The sequence below is a fragment of the Piliocolobus tephrosceles genome, chromosome 6, assembly GCF_002776525.5.
Source record: "Piliocolobus tephrosceles isolate RC106 chromosome 6, ASM277652v3, whole genome shotgun sequence".
In the NCBI taxonomy this organism is placed as follows: domain Eukaryota; kingdom Metazoa; phylum Chordata; class Mammalia; order Primates; family Cercopithecidae; genus Piliocolobus; species Piliocolobus tephrosceles.
Window position 1 is genome coordinate 18,659,203 of NC_045439.1, and position 14,893 is coordinate 18,674,095.

At 39.6% G+C, this 14,893-nt stretch overlaps 1 long non-coding RNA gene across 1 annotated transcript in view; it reads left to right on the forward strand.

The window, feature by feature from the left end:
- Nucleotides 1–14,386, forward strand: part of LOC113225064 — a 60,394-nt gene extending 46,008 nt beyond the window's left edge. Inside the window, exon 3 of the long non-coding RNA XR_003309675.1 lies at nucleotides 14,306–14,386. This is a non-coding gene — a long non-coding RNA (uncharacterized LOC113225064). The remainder of the gene's footprint in view (nucleotides 1–14,305) is intronic.
- The last annotated feature ends 507 nt before the right edge of the window (nucleotides 14,387–14,893 follow it).

The following is a 14,893-nucleotide window of genomic DNA, read 5'->3' on the forward strand; positions in this document are numbered from 1 at the left end:
AACTAGGAGGCCTGGCATGACTTGGAGAAAACACACCAGTCTCATTTGGAGAATCACAGGACATTTTACTGTTGCTTGTCATATCATAGAAGCAAGTATGTGTACATGGCGGGGGTGCATTTTTGTTAATGTAAAAAGTTGAAAGAAAAAATATTTTCATAAGAATTAATACTAATTATCTAGATTGGATTCTACCATCTAAACATTCTCTACTCATTAACACTTCAAAATACCTTAAACAATATTGAAATAACATTGTATAAGCCATAAAGAAATAATGACGGACTTGTGGAATCATGCTCCCTTTAAAAATGTCAAGTCTAGGCTTGGTAGAAAAATTAAGGGCACACGATAGGGCCGAAAGTCAATGGCCTTAATGGGGAGGGAGCTGGGGATAGGGTTGGCTGTGTGTAAAGGTGTCATGGCCATCTAACTCCACCACCTGGTACGCAGCATTGATGGGAACACATATTGATGGAGGGTGAGGAGTTGTACCTTACATCATATAAAAGGCAAAACTGAAAAAGACTAAGGAGTTCTCTACTTTCTGCTGTGTCTAAGTGTCTAGAATCATGTGATTATTTTCTTGGTGCTCACTTTGTAAACCATTGTTTTGTAAACTATTGCTGACATAAGTGGGAGATATAGTTTATAGAAAAGTGCTACCTGTTCAAATTAAGTGGGAAACAGTGTATAAAGGGTTGGTGTGTCCTATGAAACCCGTGTCTGCATTATATGACATCAGTCACTCACAGAAGCCCCATTGCTGAATTATGTCAGTGTCATAGCCCCGTGCCTTTTGAAGAGGCAGCTGGGTCTAGGAACTGACAGCACAGTCTTTGAAGATTGACAGATGCAGTTTCAAATATTACTTTAGCAATATACTAGACCTGTGGTCTTCGCAAATTAAGAGTTTCTGGCTGTCTCTTTCCTCAGTTACACAATGGAGATATGTGATTTTTATCCATGTAGGGTGTATGGCATGATGCCTAGCACATACCAAGTGTTCAAAAAATGGTAATCATCACTACTATTGTTGCTGCTATTATCTTTCCTGTTGCTTATTTCCATTCACCTTAAGTCTGACATGATAAATTGCTTTTATTTTTTTTTTCAGTTTTAATTTTTGAGACAGGGTCTCACTTTGTCACCCAGGCTCACTGCAACCTCCACCTTCTGGGTTCAAGCATTTCTCCTGCCTCAGACTCCCAACTAACTGGGATTATAGCCTCCCAAATACCTGCCACTGTGCCTGGCTAATTTCTGTATTTTTTAGTAGAGATGGAATTTCACAATGTTGGCCAGGCCTCCTGGCCTCTTGACCTAAAGTGATCCGCCTGCTTCGACCTTCCAAAGTGCTGGGATTACAGGTGTGAGCCACCACATCAGAAATTACTTTTAAAACTCAGTTTTACAAAATGCGTTGTCCCCCACTTAGAACTGGTCTACAGAATTATGTAACTAGTTTGGTCTCCTATTTTCCTTAGCATCTAAGAAATTAAGTTAAATTGGAAATTGAGGCCATTAGGCTGATCTACATGCCTCATTCATTGTGCTCTATTGTTCCATGACTTCTACTTTATATTTTCCTGAGTAAAAAGTTACTACTTATAGATAATCATTTTTTTATTATATAAAGTTTGAAATTTCACCTTCTATGCTGTCTCCTGTTACCAATGATTTAGGTCTCTTACACTAAAAGATACAACAAAGCAAGTTGAAGTTCAAGAACAACAACATAGGAGGGAAGTGAGTAGCTACTCCTGTACAGTGTTTACTCATGTATCTGAAGGTTCTAGTCCCCCTTTTCTTCCAAAGACTTTCTTGGTAATCTAGTTGGCAAAAAGAGAGTTGCTGTATATTGACCTCTCACAGGTCCACCGCATGGCTTGTTCCTCTGCTCCTCCCAATTCTCAACTGTCTCATTTTGCTTGGACTTTTTTTCTGCTCATTCTGCTGCCACTCACTTCCCAGGACTCTAAGACCATCTATGTCTCTACAACCACACTGGTCTTGGAGAAGGGGACAATGTAAGAAACACCACACTCTCCTGCTTGACCTGGACCAAAGTATGGGCATTACCTTGTTATTTCCCAACAAAAAGTTGACACCAGGAAGCAATGATGAAAGTTAAAAGACTGTTTACACAAATAGATTTGCATAAGGCAGAGGAACATTTTGTGAGCCACCTATTTCAACAACCTACTTTTTCATTTATCAATGTAAAGGTTGATAAATAAGGACAACCTAAGATTTAAGAAAAAGGTCTCCCAAAAAGAAGACAGAAATGAACAAACAAAATAGCTGACTCAGAAGAAACAAATCAATTTAGGAAACAGAAACCAGCTTTAAAAATGTTCTAAGATGTTGAATCCATAAAACATGAACAAGCTGTCTAAAAGAGGAACAATCAGAAAATAAAAGGATTTGTTGAAAATTAAAATTGTGAGTGCAAAATATAGAAGATCAGTCTGGAATTCCAACACTCAGTGAATAGAAAGGACTTATAGAAGGAGCAAATGGAGAAAATGAAGAGGAAGCGATGATGATGATTATGATGACAATGATGATGAAAATCATGTTAAAAATAGCAGTAGTAATAGTAGTAGTAATAGCAGAAGATGATATTAATAATAGTGGCAGCAGCAGTAGTAGTAATAGTAATAGTAATTGCAGTAGTACAATAATAATGAATCAATATTTTCCTGAACTAAAGAAGAATGCATGTTTTCAGATTGCATGTTCTCAGCACTGAACAGGGTGCATGAACAAATGTTCACTAATACATACATACTATTAAAATTTTAAAGCTTCAAGAATGAGAAAAATGTGAAATCATCCATAAAGACTTAACACATTACCTACAAAAGAACACAATTTTGATTGATGTAAGACTATCCACCTGCACCATTTGTGGCTAGAATAAAATGGAACACCATTTTTAAAATTCAATGGGAAAATTATTTTGAATCTAGAATTGTTACAACACCAAACTCCTCATCCCATTCTCTTCTTGCTTGCATGGTTTCTTATGAGAAGCCTGCTATTAATTTTTGTCCTTGTTTGTCTATAGTCAACATATTTTTTTAATCTGGTTTCTTTCAAGATTTTCCCTTTGTCTTTGGTTTTCTGCAGTTCGAATATGATACGTCTATCTGTAGATTTTGGGGGTTTTTTTCTTGATTTATGTCTTCTGAGCTTCCCAGAAATGTGGTTTGATATCTGTTATTAATTTTAGAAAGTGACCAGCTATTATTTCTTCAAATATATCTTCTGCTGTTTTTTTCTCTTCTTCTGCTATTCAAGTTACATGTATATTATACTTTTTGGAATTTTCCTACAGTTCTTGGATGTTCTGTTCTCTTTTATTCTTTTTTTCTCTCTGCATTTTAATTTGGGAACTTTCTATTGACCTTTCATTAAGCTTACTGGTTCTTTTCTTGACTTCATACAGTCTACTGTTAAGTACGTAAAGGATATTATCCACTTATTTTACAATGTGTAGTGAGTTAAACAGTGTTCCTCCCACAATATGTGTCCAAGTTTTAACCCCCAGTACCTATTTGGAAATACAGTTGGCCCTCCACATTATGGTTTCTGCACTGGTGGATTCAACCAACTGTGGATCAAAAATATTTGGAAAAAAACAATTTCACAAAGCTCTTGAAAGCAAAACTTGAATTTACTGCACACTGAGTACTCCATTGAATCCACATGAATGAAGTGATGTATAGGCATTGTATTAGGTATCATAAGTAATCCAGAGATAATTTAAATTGTACTGGAGGATGTGCACAGGTTATATGCAAATATTATGACATTTTAGAGAAGAGACTTGAGCATCTATGAATTTTAGTATCTATGGGAGTCCTGGAACCAATTCGCCATGGATAACCAGGAACACCTGTGGCAGATGTCTTTGCAGATGTAATTAAATCTTAAGATAAATGCAGTGACTTGTAGTTTTAGAGGAAGAGAAAATACAAAGAGACACAGAGGAGAACACCATATGAAGATGGAGGCAAAAACTGGAGAGACACATCTAAAGACAAGGATTATTGGCAACTACCAGAAGGAGGTAGGTAAGAAAGAGATTCTCAGAACCTCCAGAAAAACACAAATCTGAAAAGACCTTGATGTCAAGACTTCTGGCCTCCGGATTGTGAGAATAAATTTCTGTTAATTCCACAAAGTTTTTGATAATTTATTATGGTAGCCCTAGAAAATGAGTACACAATGATTTTGATTTCTAGTATTTAAAAAATTATTTCTTAGCATTTCCATCTCTTTGCTTGCATTACTCATTTCTTCTTGCGAGTTGTCTATTTTTTTCCATTAGAGCTCTTAATATATTAATTGCAATGATTAAAAAAATATGTGTTTGATAATTCCAACGTCCATGTCATATATGCGTCTGGTTCTGATGTTTGCTTTGTCTCTTCAAACTGTGTTTCTTCTTGCCTTTTGGACTTGTAATTTTTTGTTGAAAACTCCACATGTAGGATAAAGGAAATGAGGTAAATAGGCCTTTCATGGGAAATTTTATGCTAATTTGGCAAGGAGTTGGATTGTGCTTAATGTTTACTGTAGCTGTAGGTGCCAGACTTTGAATTCCTTTAGCGACCTTATTTTGTCTCCTCTGTTGGTTTGGGCTTACCTAAGTACTTCTCCTCAGGAAGAGTTTACACTTTGCTGCTCTTTCAGATGTAATCCATTCTTTGTACAGGAGTCCTTTTGTTCTGTTGGCAAAATGTGGGGGAGGGGAAGCATTCTCTAATCTTACGATTAAATCTCTTTCTTTTAATAGAACTGTGTCTCAGCGCTGTGACCTTCACAGGTGTTTCTTAGTTTTCCTAACCTCCCTGACTGAGGTGAGATAGGATAGCTAGAGGGGACTGGAGTGGGAAAAAATGCCCTTGCCCCAAGTGGAATAACACTCTGGTAAAATCCTCTGGCCTTTGTTATGAAGAATGCTGACAATGGTTCCTTTCACCTTGTCCTTGCCAGAATAACTAGAGGATTTTTCTTGGCTTTTCATCATGAAAACCTGGTTGAATTCCAGGAAGTAAAACTTAGGAATGTGGCCCTTAGGAGGCTCTCATTCTCCTGCTAGTATATTTAGCACTGAACTATTTGCCAAAATTACCATTTAAGTGTTCCTACCTGTTTATGACTCCAGTGACTTGTCTTGCAAGCAAACAGATACCTGTTGGGACTTGGATTTATTCACCTCTCCAGGTTTCAAGGTGATAATTTGCCCTGAGATCTCAGTTCTCTGGTGGGTCCAAGACAAGTCACTAATTTCAGTTTTTTTCAGCCTTTTCTTATTGTAAAGATGGGAGTGATAATTTCCAAGTTCTTTACACATTAAAGCTGAAACTAAAGGGGATTCCACCTCAAAGTCTTTTTATTCTCACGACAAAATATGTATCTACTGAGGGCAAAGTAGAGATCTTTTTTGGACATGCAAGGATTCAGATATTTTACCTCTAAGAGCTACCGTCTGAAAATAATATATATGTACTCCAGAAAAATACAAAATAATTTCAGACTTAATTTCTCAGAAGATGGAGCGGCATACGTTTTCCTATTTCCTCCACTAAGTACAACCAAAAACGTTGGACATAATATATCAAACAAACATAAGACGACTCTGGAAGCTCGAGAAAAGAAGGTAGGCCAGCTAAGGACCTCAAGAATTTTTTTGTCTCATATATCTCAGTCTTGGAATTGAAGAAGCTGGCAACCCAGTAACATAAATGGAACAGATGAAAAAGGCCCTGACCAAAGCCTGCTCTGTCTAGCCAAAGGACTGGAAACTCAGCCAAGTGAGAGAGGAAACTTTTAGACAGTAACTGCTCTGCCTAAGCCAAACACCACAGGAAAAAAACCTGAGGCCCCACCTCCACCCATGCCAGCAAAGAGCATCATGGGGAGCCCAGATTTTCACCTTTGTTGCGCTATAATGAGGTAACCCAATACTCTACCAGGATGGTGTCAAAGAAGGGTAAGTAGAGAGCAGGACTTTCACCACCATTCTATCGTAATGAGACTACCTTTGTTCCCTGCACCCTACCCATATGTTAAGGAAGCCATGTGGTGAACAGCAATAAGACACTCCTATTCTTCCTGGACAGGACAATATCCATGGAAACCTAGCAGGGAGATGCAGGTCCCACGCAGCTCAGCAATAATGAGGAATGCCCTTTCTTGGGTGTCACTGGAAGCCACGTGGGAAATTTGGACTTTACCCCCACTGGGCAGTAATAACATTCGGTGCTCCCCCATCCCATGCCAGAGTGATGTTGGAAGAAGCCAACTAAAATGGAATGTTTAAATAAGAACCAGAGTCTTATAATATTATAACCAAAATATCCAAATTTTAAGTGAAAATCATCTATACCAAGAGCCAAGACATTTTCAAACTGAATGAAAAAAGACTACCAATAGATGCCAACAAAACGACACAGATACTATGTCTGGAAAAATGTGTCTGGAATTGATGGGTTCTTGATCTCACTGACTTCAAGAAAGAAGCTGTGGACCCTCGCGGTGAGTATTACAGTTCTTAAAGATGATGTGTCCGGAGTTTGTTCCTTCAGACATTCAGATGTGTCTGGAGCTTCTTCCTTCTGGTGGGTTCGTGGTCTCGCGGTGAGGAGTGAAGCTGCAGACCTTGGTGGTGAGTGTTACAGCTCTTACAGGAAGTGCGTCTGCAGTTGTTGGTTCTTCCCAGTGGGTGCATGGTCTGGCTGGCTTCAGGAGTGAAGCTGCAGACCTTCCCAGTGAGTGTTACAGTTCTTAAAGATGGTGTGTACCGGAGTTTGTTCCTTCAGAAGTTCAGATGTGTCTGGAGCTTCTTCCTTCTGGTGGGTTCATGGTCTTGCTGTCAGGAGTGAAACTGCAGACCTTCCCGATGAGTGTTATAGCTCACAGAGGCAGTATGGACCCAAAGAGTGATGGCAGCAAGATTTATTGCAAACAACTAAAGAACAAACCCTTCACACTGCAGAAGGGGACCCCAGCCGGTTGCTGCTGGCAGGCTCCCGCAGCCTGCTTTTATGCCTTTATCTGGCCCCACCCACATCCTGCTGACTGGTCCATTTTACAGAGAGCTGATTGGTCCACTTTACAGAAAGTTGGTTGGTCCGTTTTGACAGAGTGCTGATTGGTGCATTTACAATCCTTGAGGTAGACACACAGTCACAGAGTGCTAGTTAGCTAGATACAGAGTTAGCTAGATACAGAGTACCAATTGGTTTATTCACAAACCCTGAGTGAGACACAGAGTGCTGACTGGTGTATTTACAAGCCCTGAGCTAGACACAGAGTGCTGATTGGTGCACATACGATCCTCCAGCTAGATATAAAAGTTCTCCAAGTCCCCGTCTAGTTCAGCAGCCCAGCTGGCTTCACCCAGTGGATCCTGCACCAGGGCTGCAGGCTGCAGGTGTAGCTGCCCGCCAGTCCCAAGCGGCGCCTGCACTCCTCAGCCCTGGGGCTGTTGATGGGACTGGCGCCACGGAGCAGGGGGCGGTGCCAGTTGGGGAGGCTCAGGCCCGGCGGGAGCCCACTGCAGGGGGAGGAGCTCAGACAAGGCGGGCTGCAGGTCGCCAGCCTTGCAAGGCCCAGTTAGAATTTGAGTCCAGCGCCAGCGGGCCGACACTGCTGGGGGACCCTGCACAACCCCTGCAGCTGCTGGCCCAGGTGCTAAGCCCCTCACTGCCCTGGGCCGGCGGCGCCAGCCGGCCGCTCCATGTGCGGGGCCCGCCGAGCCTGCGCCGGCACCCCGGAACTCGCACAGGTCCGCGAGCGCCCTGCGCAGCCTTGGTTCCCACCCGCGCCTCTCCCTCTACACTTCCCCACAAGCAGAGGGAGGCAGCTTCGGCCTCAGCCAGCCCAGAGAGGAGCTCCTCAAGCGCCCTCAGAGTGGACGCTGAGGCCGAGGAGGCGCCGAGAGTGAGGGCTGCTCGCACATTGTCACATCTCAGTATCAGACTTACCTAAATTTGAAAGGGGCCACTATAAAAGTACTTCAGTGAGTATTAACAAACATGCTTAAAGCAAATGAAAAGATAAAAAGTCTCAGCAAAGAAATAGAACATGTAAAGAAGCCAAATGGATATTTTACAAGTAAAATATATAATTATCAAGATAAAAAGCTCAGTTGGCAGACTCAGTGGCATAATAGAAGGGACAGGGTAAAATGAATGAAAATATTTCTATCTCCTCTATAAAGTGGGTAATTTCTATTGTTAAGATAGGATGATAGGCTGGGCGCAGTGGCTCACACCTGTAATCCCAGCACTTTGGGAGGCCAAGGCAGGTGGATCACAAGGCCAGAGGATTGAGACCGTCCTGGCTAACATGGGGAAACCCCATCTCTACTAAAAATACAAGAACTAGCTGGGCATGGTGGTGTGCGCCTGTAATCCCAGCTATTCGGGAGGCTGAGGCAGGAGAATCACTTGAACCTGGGAGTCGGAGGTTGCAGTGAGCCGAGATCACACCACTGCACTCCAACCTGGAGACAGAGTGAGAGTCTGTCTAAAAAAAAAAAAAAAAAAAAAAAAAGATAGAAGTGACCTTGTCTGAGAAACAGAGAACACAGACTAAAAATAAAAATGAATAAAACTTTAGGGACCTGTGAGACTCCAACAAAAGATCTAATTTTTGTGTCATTGGCTATCTAAAAAGAGAAAAAAAGAGAGCAGGGCAGGGCTGAAAAAGTATTCAAAGAAATAATGGTTGAAATTTTTCCAAATTTGGCAGAAGACATAAATCTACAGCTTCAAATAGCTAAGCAAACTCAAATAGAATAAACATAATGAAATCCACATAAAGAAGAATTGACATCACTAATACACAATCTCTTCCAGGAAATACAAGAAGAGTTCACACTTCTCAATTCGTTTTATGAAGCTATTTTTCAATGATACTATAATCAGACAAAGACAATACAAAAAAAGAAAATTAAAGGCCAATATTTGTAATAAATATATATGCAGAAATTCTTAACAAATTATTAGCAATATTCAGCAATACATAAAAATGACCACATAGGCTAAATTCCAGGGATGCAAGGATGATTCAATATTTCAAAGTCAATCAGTATCATCCATCATTATTATCAAGCTAATGAAGAAAAAAATTAGTCATATCAATTGATACAGAAAAAGTGCTTGATAAAATTCTACACGTCTTCATAATAAAACTTTCAGAAAAGGCTGGGTGCAGTGGCTCATGCCTATAATCCCAGCACTTTGGGAGGCTGAGGCGGGTGGATCACGAGGTCAGCAGATTGAGACCATCCTGGCCAGCTTGGTGAAACCCCATCTCTACCAAAAATACAAAAATTAACTGGGCATGGTGGTGTGCACCTGTACTCCCAGCTACTCAGGGGGCTGAGGCAGGACAATCGCTTGAACCCGGGAGTTGGAAGTTACAGTGAGCTGAGATAGTGCCACTGCACTCCAGCCTGGCGGCAGAGTGAGACTCCCTCTAAAAAAAATCCGGTTAAGGGAACTTAACCGGATAAAGAGCATCTACATAGAACCTACAAATAATGTTATAAATAATGAATAATGACACAAGACTGGTACATAGATGCCATGAAACACTATTCACCAACAAAAATGATGAAACTGTGGATATATACAATTAATTGGGTAAACCTTAGAGAAGTATGCTGACTGTAAAAAAATCAAATTCCCAAAGGTTACATACTGTATAACTCCATGTGTATAACATGCTTAAAATGACAACATTATAGAAATGGAGAACAGATTACTGGTTGCCACGGGTTAAGGTGGGAGAGAAGAGTGTGACCATAAAAGGGCGACATGAAGGATCTTTGTGATGATGGGAAATGTTATGAATCTTAACTGTGTTAATGTCAATCTGCTGGTTTTGATACTGAATTCTAGTTTTGTAACATATTACCATTGGGTTAAACTTGGTAAAAGGTACCTGGGAATCTCTCTGTATTACTTCTTATAACTGTATATACATCTATAATTATCTTAAAATCAAACATTCAATTAAAAAATATCCAAGAAAATTGCAGACATGGATATAAGAAAAAGTGGACACAACCCAGGAATATGATAAAAAGAAATACCAGGATGAAAAAAATGCAGCAGGTATGGAAATAAGTTAGTCTACACTAAAACATGGAGTAGAAAGATCCCTGGAAAATATGTCCAAGAAAAAAATGATATCCTTCAACCAACAGAGGGTGGAAGACACTGAGTGATCTTAGTAATACAGTGAAAGTATATGGTTTAATTATTATGTATATATATTTCAAATATGCTGCTCTATTTCTACTCCTCCGAGGTTTTGATAATTACTTTCTCCTTTGAGCAGAACATGTTTAGTGATTTAGTATTAGTGTTTTCTCTGCTGGTCCAATTACATACTTCATGGCTTGCAGTGAATAGTATATACATAATCATGTGTTGTTAAAGCTAGCTATTGGCTTTCAGTTTGGAATCAACTTATAAACAAAGCATGCAGCCTTAGTATGCTTTTAACATTAATATAAATGTTATAAACCTTGACATTGACCATATAAAGTTAATGACATGTTGGAATGAGGGGCAGATGGGAGGCAGGAGTTAGAAGACTATGAGGAGATGTTAAGTCAAATGTAGGGGCACTAATTTCCTTTTCCTAACATACTCTCTAAAGTTAAGGGGTCAAGACCTGGTGTAAAGTCAATGGTTTCAGGACTAAAAATTCATAATTTAGACATGTGAATGTAACTCACAGAATTTTAAAAAGTGGCTGGCAGAAACATAAAAGAGTATGAGAGGTGGTACAAATGAATTAATTCCTCATTTTTCAAAGTATGCAGTTAGTACCTAATGCTTCAAGTTATCAAATTAGAAGAATAAGGTATACACACATTTTAATATTAAGGAGTAAGTCAGTAAGAGCTACACTAAAGAAGCATTTATGTGTGGTTACTTCTGAGTAGTGGGACTCTTGGTTGCAGAGAGGGAAAGAAGACTTATTTTTCATTTTGGGCCATTTAGTACTACTTGAATTTGTGCTACTATATGAATAATTTCTTTTATACACTTATAATTATTGTTATTAAAATAGAAGCAAAAACATTTCCATAAAGATTTCCAAGATCTTGAAAAAAATTTATGTATAAGGGCCGAAAGTCAAAGTATTCAACAGGTAGATTTTTGGAAGAAAGTTTATCATAAGTTCATAGTTATTTTAGCCCTCAAACAATGGCAGTAGAATGGATATTCTGACTTCAGAGTTAACCTGAGGATTTGAAAATTCTTCCCTTCTTCGCCATGAAATACATCAATATATGGAGAAGCTAATCAGATATTCATGTAGACCTCCAAATAAATCAATCCTTTGAAGATTTATACCTTAAAGCCAAAAAATCAAAATGAATTTGCTGCTAAAAATTGAGACAGGTAACAGGAAGATCTCTGGCAGGGCTCATTCCTAATTCCAGAGAAAGGAAAGGGCTGTCTTCTCTAGTGTGGTCAACTTTAGAAGGCTAAAGTATTGCATAAGCATCATTGCATGAAGGGGAGAATCTATATACAGTCAACGTTGCAGCAGGCCCCGGGAATGAGAGAGATGGTGAAGACTCTACCAAGTGGGCGTAAGTGATTGGTCCTAACCTGATCAAGCAGATAGGTGACTCCTTCTCTATGGGGCAGGCTGAATAAAATGATAGTAAAAAGGACAATCACTTTCTCCCAAGTTCTTTCAAGAGGAAAGACATTCCTGTTTTAAAAGCCTAGGCAGGAATCTAGGGAAAGAGATTGGTTCTCTCTCTGTATGCTGTGTCTTAAAGCTCACCTAGGCCATTGTCCATAATCACTGTATATAAATCAGCTAAATTAATTGGCTGAAAACATTCATTTCTTTCCCCAGAAAAAAAATCTTAATAAAGAAGAGCTGCATATTTTTTAAAAAATGAGAATAGCTCAGCTAGAATTGGAATTTAATATGCCATTTTTTAAAATCTTAAGCTTGAATCAACCAAACTTGAGTCAGTTAAAAAGAAGATACTCCCCCACCTTTTTATTTTTGAGGTGGCTTTGACACCACCGCCAAGGAAGAGATCTAGATGTTTATTTTTATATTTTAATCTAGTAAAGGAAATGTAATTAGATAGTAGTTATTTACTTAACACCACTAGATTTGGAAGGTCAACTCCCAAAATGCATAATTCAAGACCATTACCTAAATGGAGAGGTGATGAAAAAAGGACTTCTATTGGGTTGTGTATAATATTAAAGCCTTTTGTATACTTTGAAATATTAATTACTTGGGTTGATATGATAAATACAAAATATGTTAACATTTAGGACAGGAAAACATTAATTTTCAAATAGGAATGGTAAATAAGTTTGTCTTACATGTCAACTTCAATCAAGTGTTAGCAGCTTACTGGAACAGTGTGTTGAGAAGGATTCTGAGGCCACATCTGGGATTAATTACTTATGCCTACCAAGGCTGGGAATGGATAGCATAAATGTCATGTTATTTATCATCTATGCTTTGTGAGAACCACATGACATGATTGCATAAACTGTTTCCTGACATTAGATTCCAGATCAGTTTCTCATTTGTCAGATGAGAGTTAGACCAGATAAGGGGTTTTCAAAGTGTGGTATGAGGGGCTTCAGTGTGATAAGAGGGATTGGGGAAGCCCAGGGAACGGTTCCTGGCTTCCTATTCCTTCTTCAGCCAGAGAAGTTTCACTTTGTATGTTTTACCAACTGGCTTCCTTATCAGCTTTTGGTTGAACGCGTTTTTTTAGCTAAAAAGAGTTTGTAAGAAGTTGTTCTTTAAGATTCCATTAATTATTCTATGGTCTCCTTTATTCACCCTGCTGTCCTGCAAGGTACTGACTAAGCAGAAAAAGTTCTCAGAGGTGTAGCATTTAAGTTGGGCCTTGAAGTATGAGTAAGAGTTCTCTGTGAGTGGTATGTGTGTGTGTGTGTGTGTGTGGTTAATGCCATTTATTAGTATTTCTAAATGATTTATAAACAAGAAACCAATCAGGATAAATTCAGAGAGACTTGTTACTGGCTGCACATCCACTGAGGATGGCCCTCAATGCATCACCACAGTTTGGTGGATTTGCAAAAGCCTACAGTTATTCTTAGAGAAAGACTGTTCTAACATCAGATATATAAGCCAAAATCCAAGTTTATTCACTTGCAGAGAATATTATACCTACCAATTTCTGGATTATTTAAAACTCTTCCCCAAATCCAGGAAGCTAAATTGGTAATCAGAAGACTATTTGGTGAGTACAGAATGGATGCTTTTGATAAAGCATTAGAAGGTCATTGGAAGTTATGTGAATCTCCCTGGACCAGGAGAGCATACACTTCTCTCATCTGCTAGGCACCGTAATTCTCTCTGCCCTGGCCAGTCCTGGCTAACACGTCACAATTTATCAGCTTGTACTCTCCTTCTAGATGCACAGAGCCTGTCTACTTTAGTGTCATCCTGTTTTTGGCAGTTGCCTAGATTTCAGCTTTCCTTAGGTGCATCTGAGGCCTGAGGAACCTCCCTGTTTCTCTGATTACTTTTAAGTGTTTCCAGAGCCCCTGCAGCTGGATCCTAGGCTTGGGTGGGGCTGCTGCTATCCATCCTGTGCTGACTTCACCCAGTCCCCTCTGAGAAAGTGGCTTCATCTCTGTGTTAAACAGGCACCTTTTTGTGTCTCTATATTTGACTCTCAATCTTTTATGTTGCCCTCTTCTCCTTTTCCTGTAAAAAATCAAAAGTCCACTGTGATCGGCCAACATGTTCGCTTTCTTCTTTCAGAAACCCGCGCACACTTGGGCCCCATCTTCGGTTCCAGCTGAGCCGAGATTGAATATGACGGTGGCTGGAGGGCACTGCTGCCCTGATTGTTCTTGGAATTCCTGAAAGCTCGTCTCTCTCCCAGGAATAGAAAACCTACTCTAATCCGAGAGGTTAAGCCCATTTAAAATCAGAGATGCAAACTCTGCCTTATAAATTTTGATGGGTCTTCCTTCTCGTGGAGCTTTGTGTGCCATATGTTATAAGGTATAATTATACAAGTCTGAAGTTCAGGGTGAAAACATTGACTACAATTTAAAAGGGAATTAGAGATGGCCTGTGTTTGGTAAAACTTTCCCCTGACTGGGAGACAGCAGATCTGGTTGTCCACTCTGAGTAAGGACTACTTCCATTTGGAATCATACTGGGCCCCCAGTTCCTGTGGGATGTTGACATGTGCATTCATTGAACATTAATGTATTAAATATTCATGGTATTTCAGGTATTGTGCTGGTGCTATGGATATACAGATGAACAAGATGGGATTTCTGCCCTCCTGTTGTTCAAAGTCTAATGAAGAAGGTAATTGGAATAGAATAATAATAACAATTATAATCAGCACATTGAACTAACATACACCGCGGGATGTAATCAGAAAACAACTCTACAACTCTCTTCCTTCCCTCCAACACCCACTTATACCTACCGTGTAGGGCTAGATGAATCTAGGAAACAAATCTTGAATGAAATCCAGGGGAAAAAAACTCTTGTCTTTTGTGATCATGAAAAGACCTTCCAAGACCTTCCATGTGTCAGTGTGACATCAGCATATACCTTGATTAGTCATTCCCTACCTGATTCTCCCTTGATGTGTGTGAATGCATCTTGGTTCTAACTGGCCACTTAGAGCTCCTTCCTCAGCCCTTAGGCATTTCCATCTTATTTTCCTGAGGTCTTTGTTGATAGTGACATTCATGGGTCCTCTTGCTGGCTCCTTCTTGCATTTGGCCTAGATGTGGCCAACAGGAAACACTCAGGCCTTTTTTTTAAATGCCAATAAACCTTTGGGATCCAGGTCAATGAGGTGCTG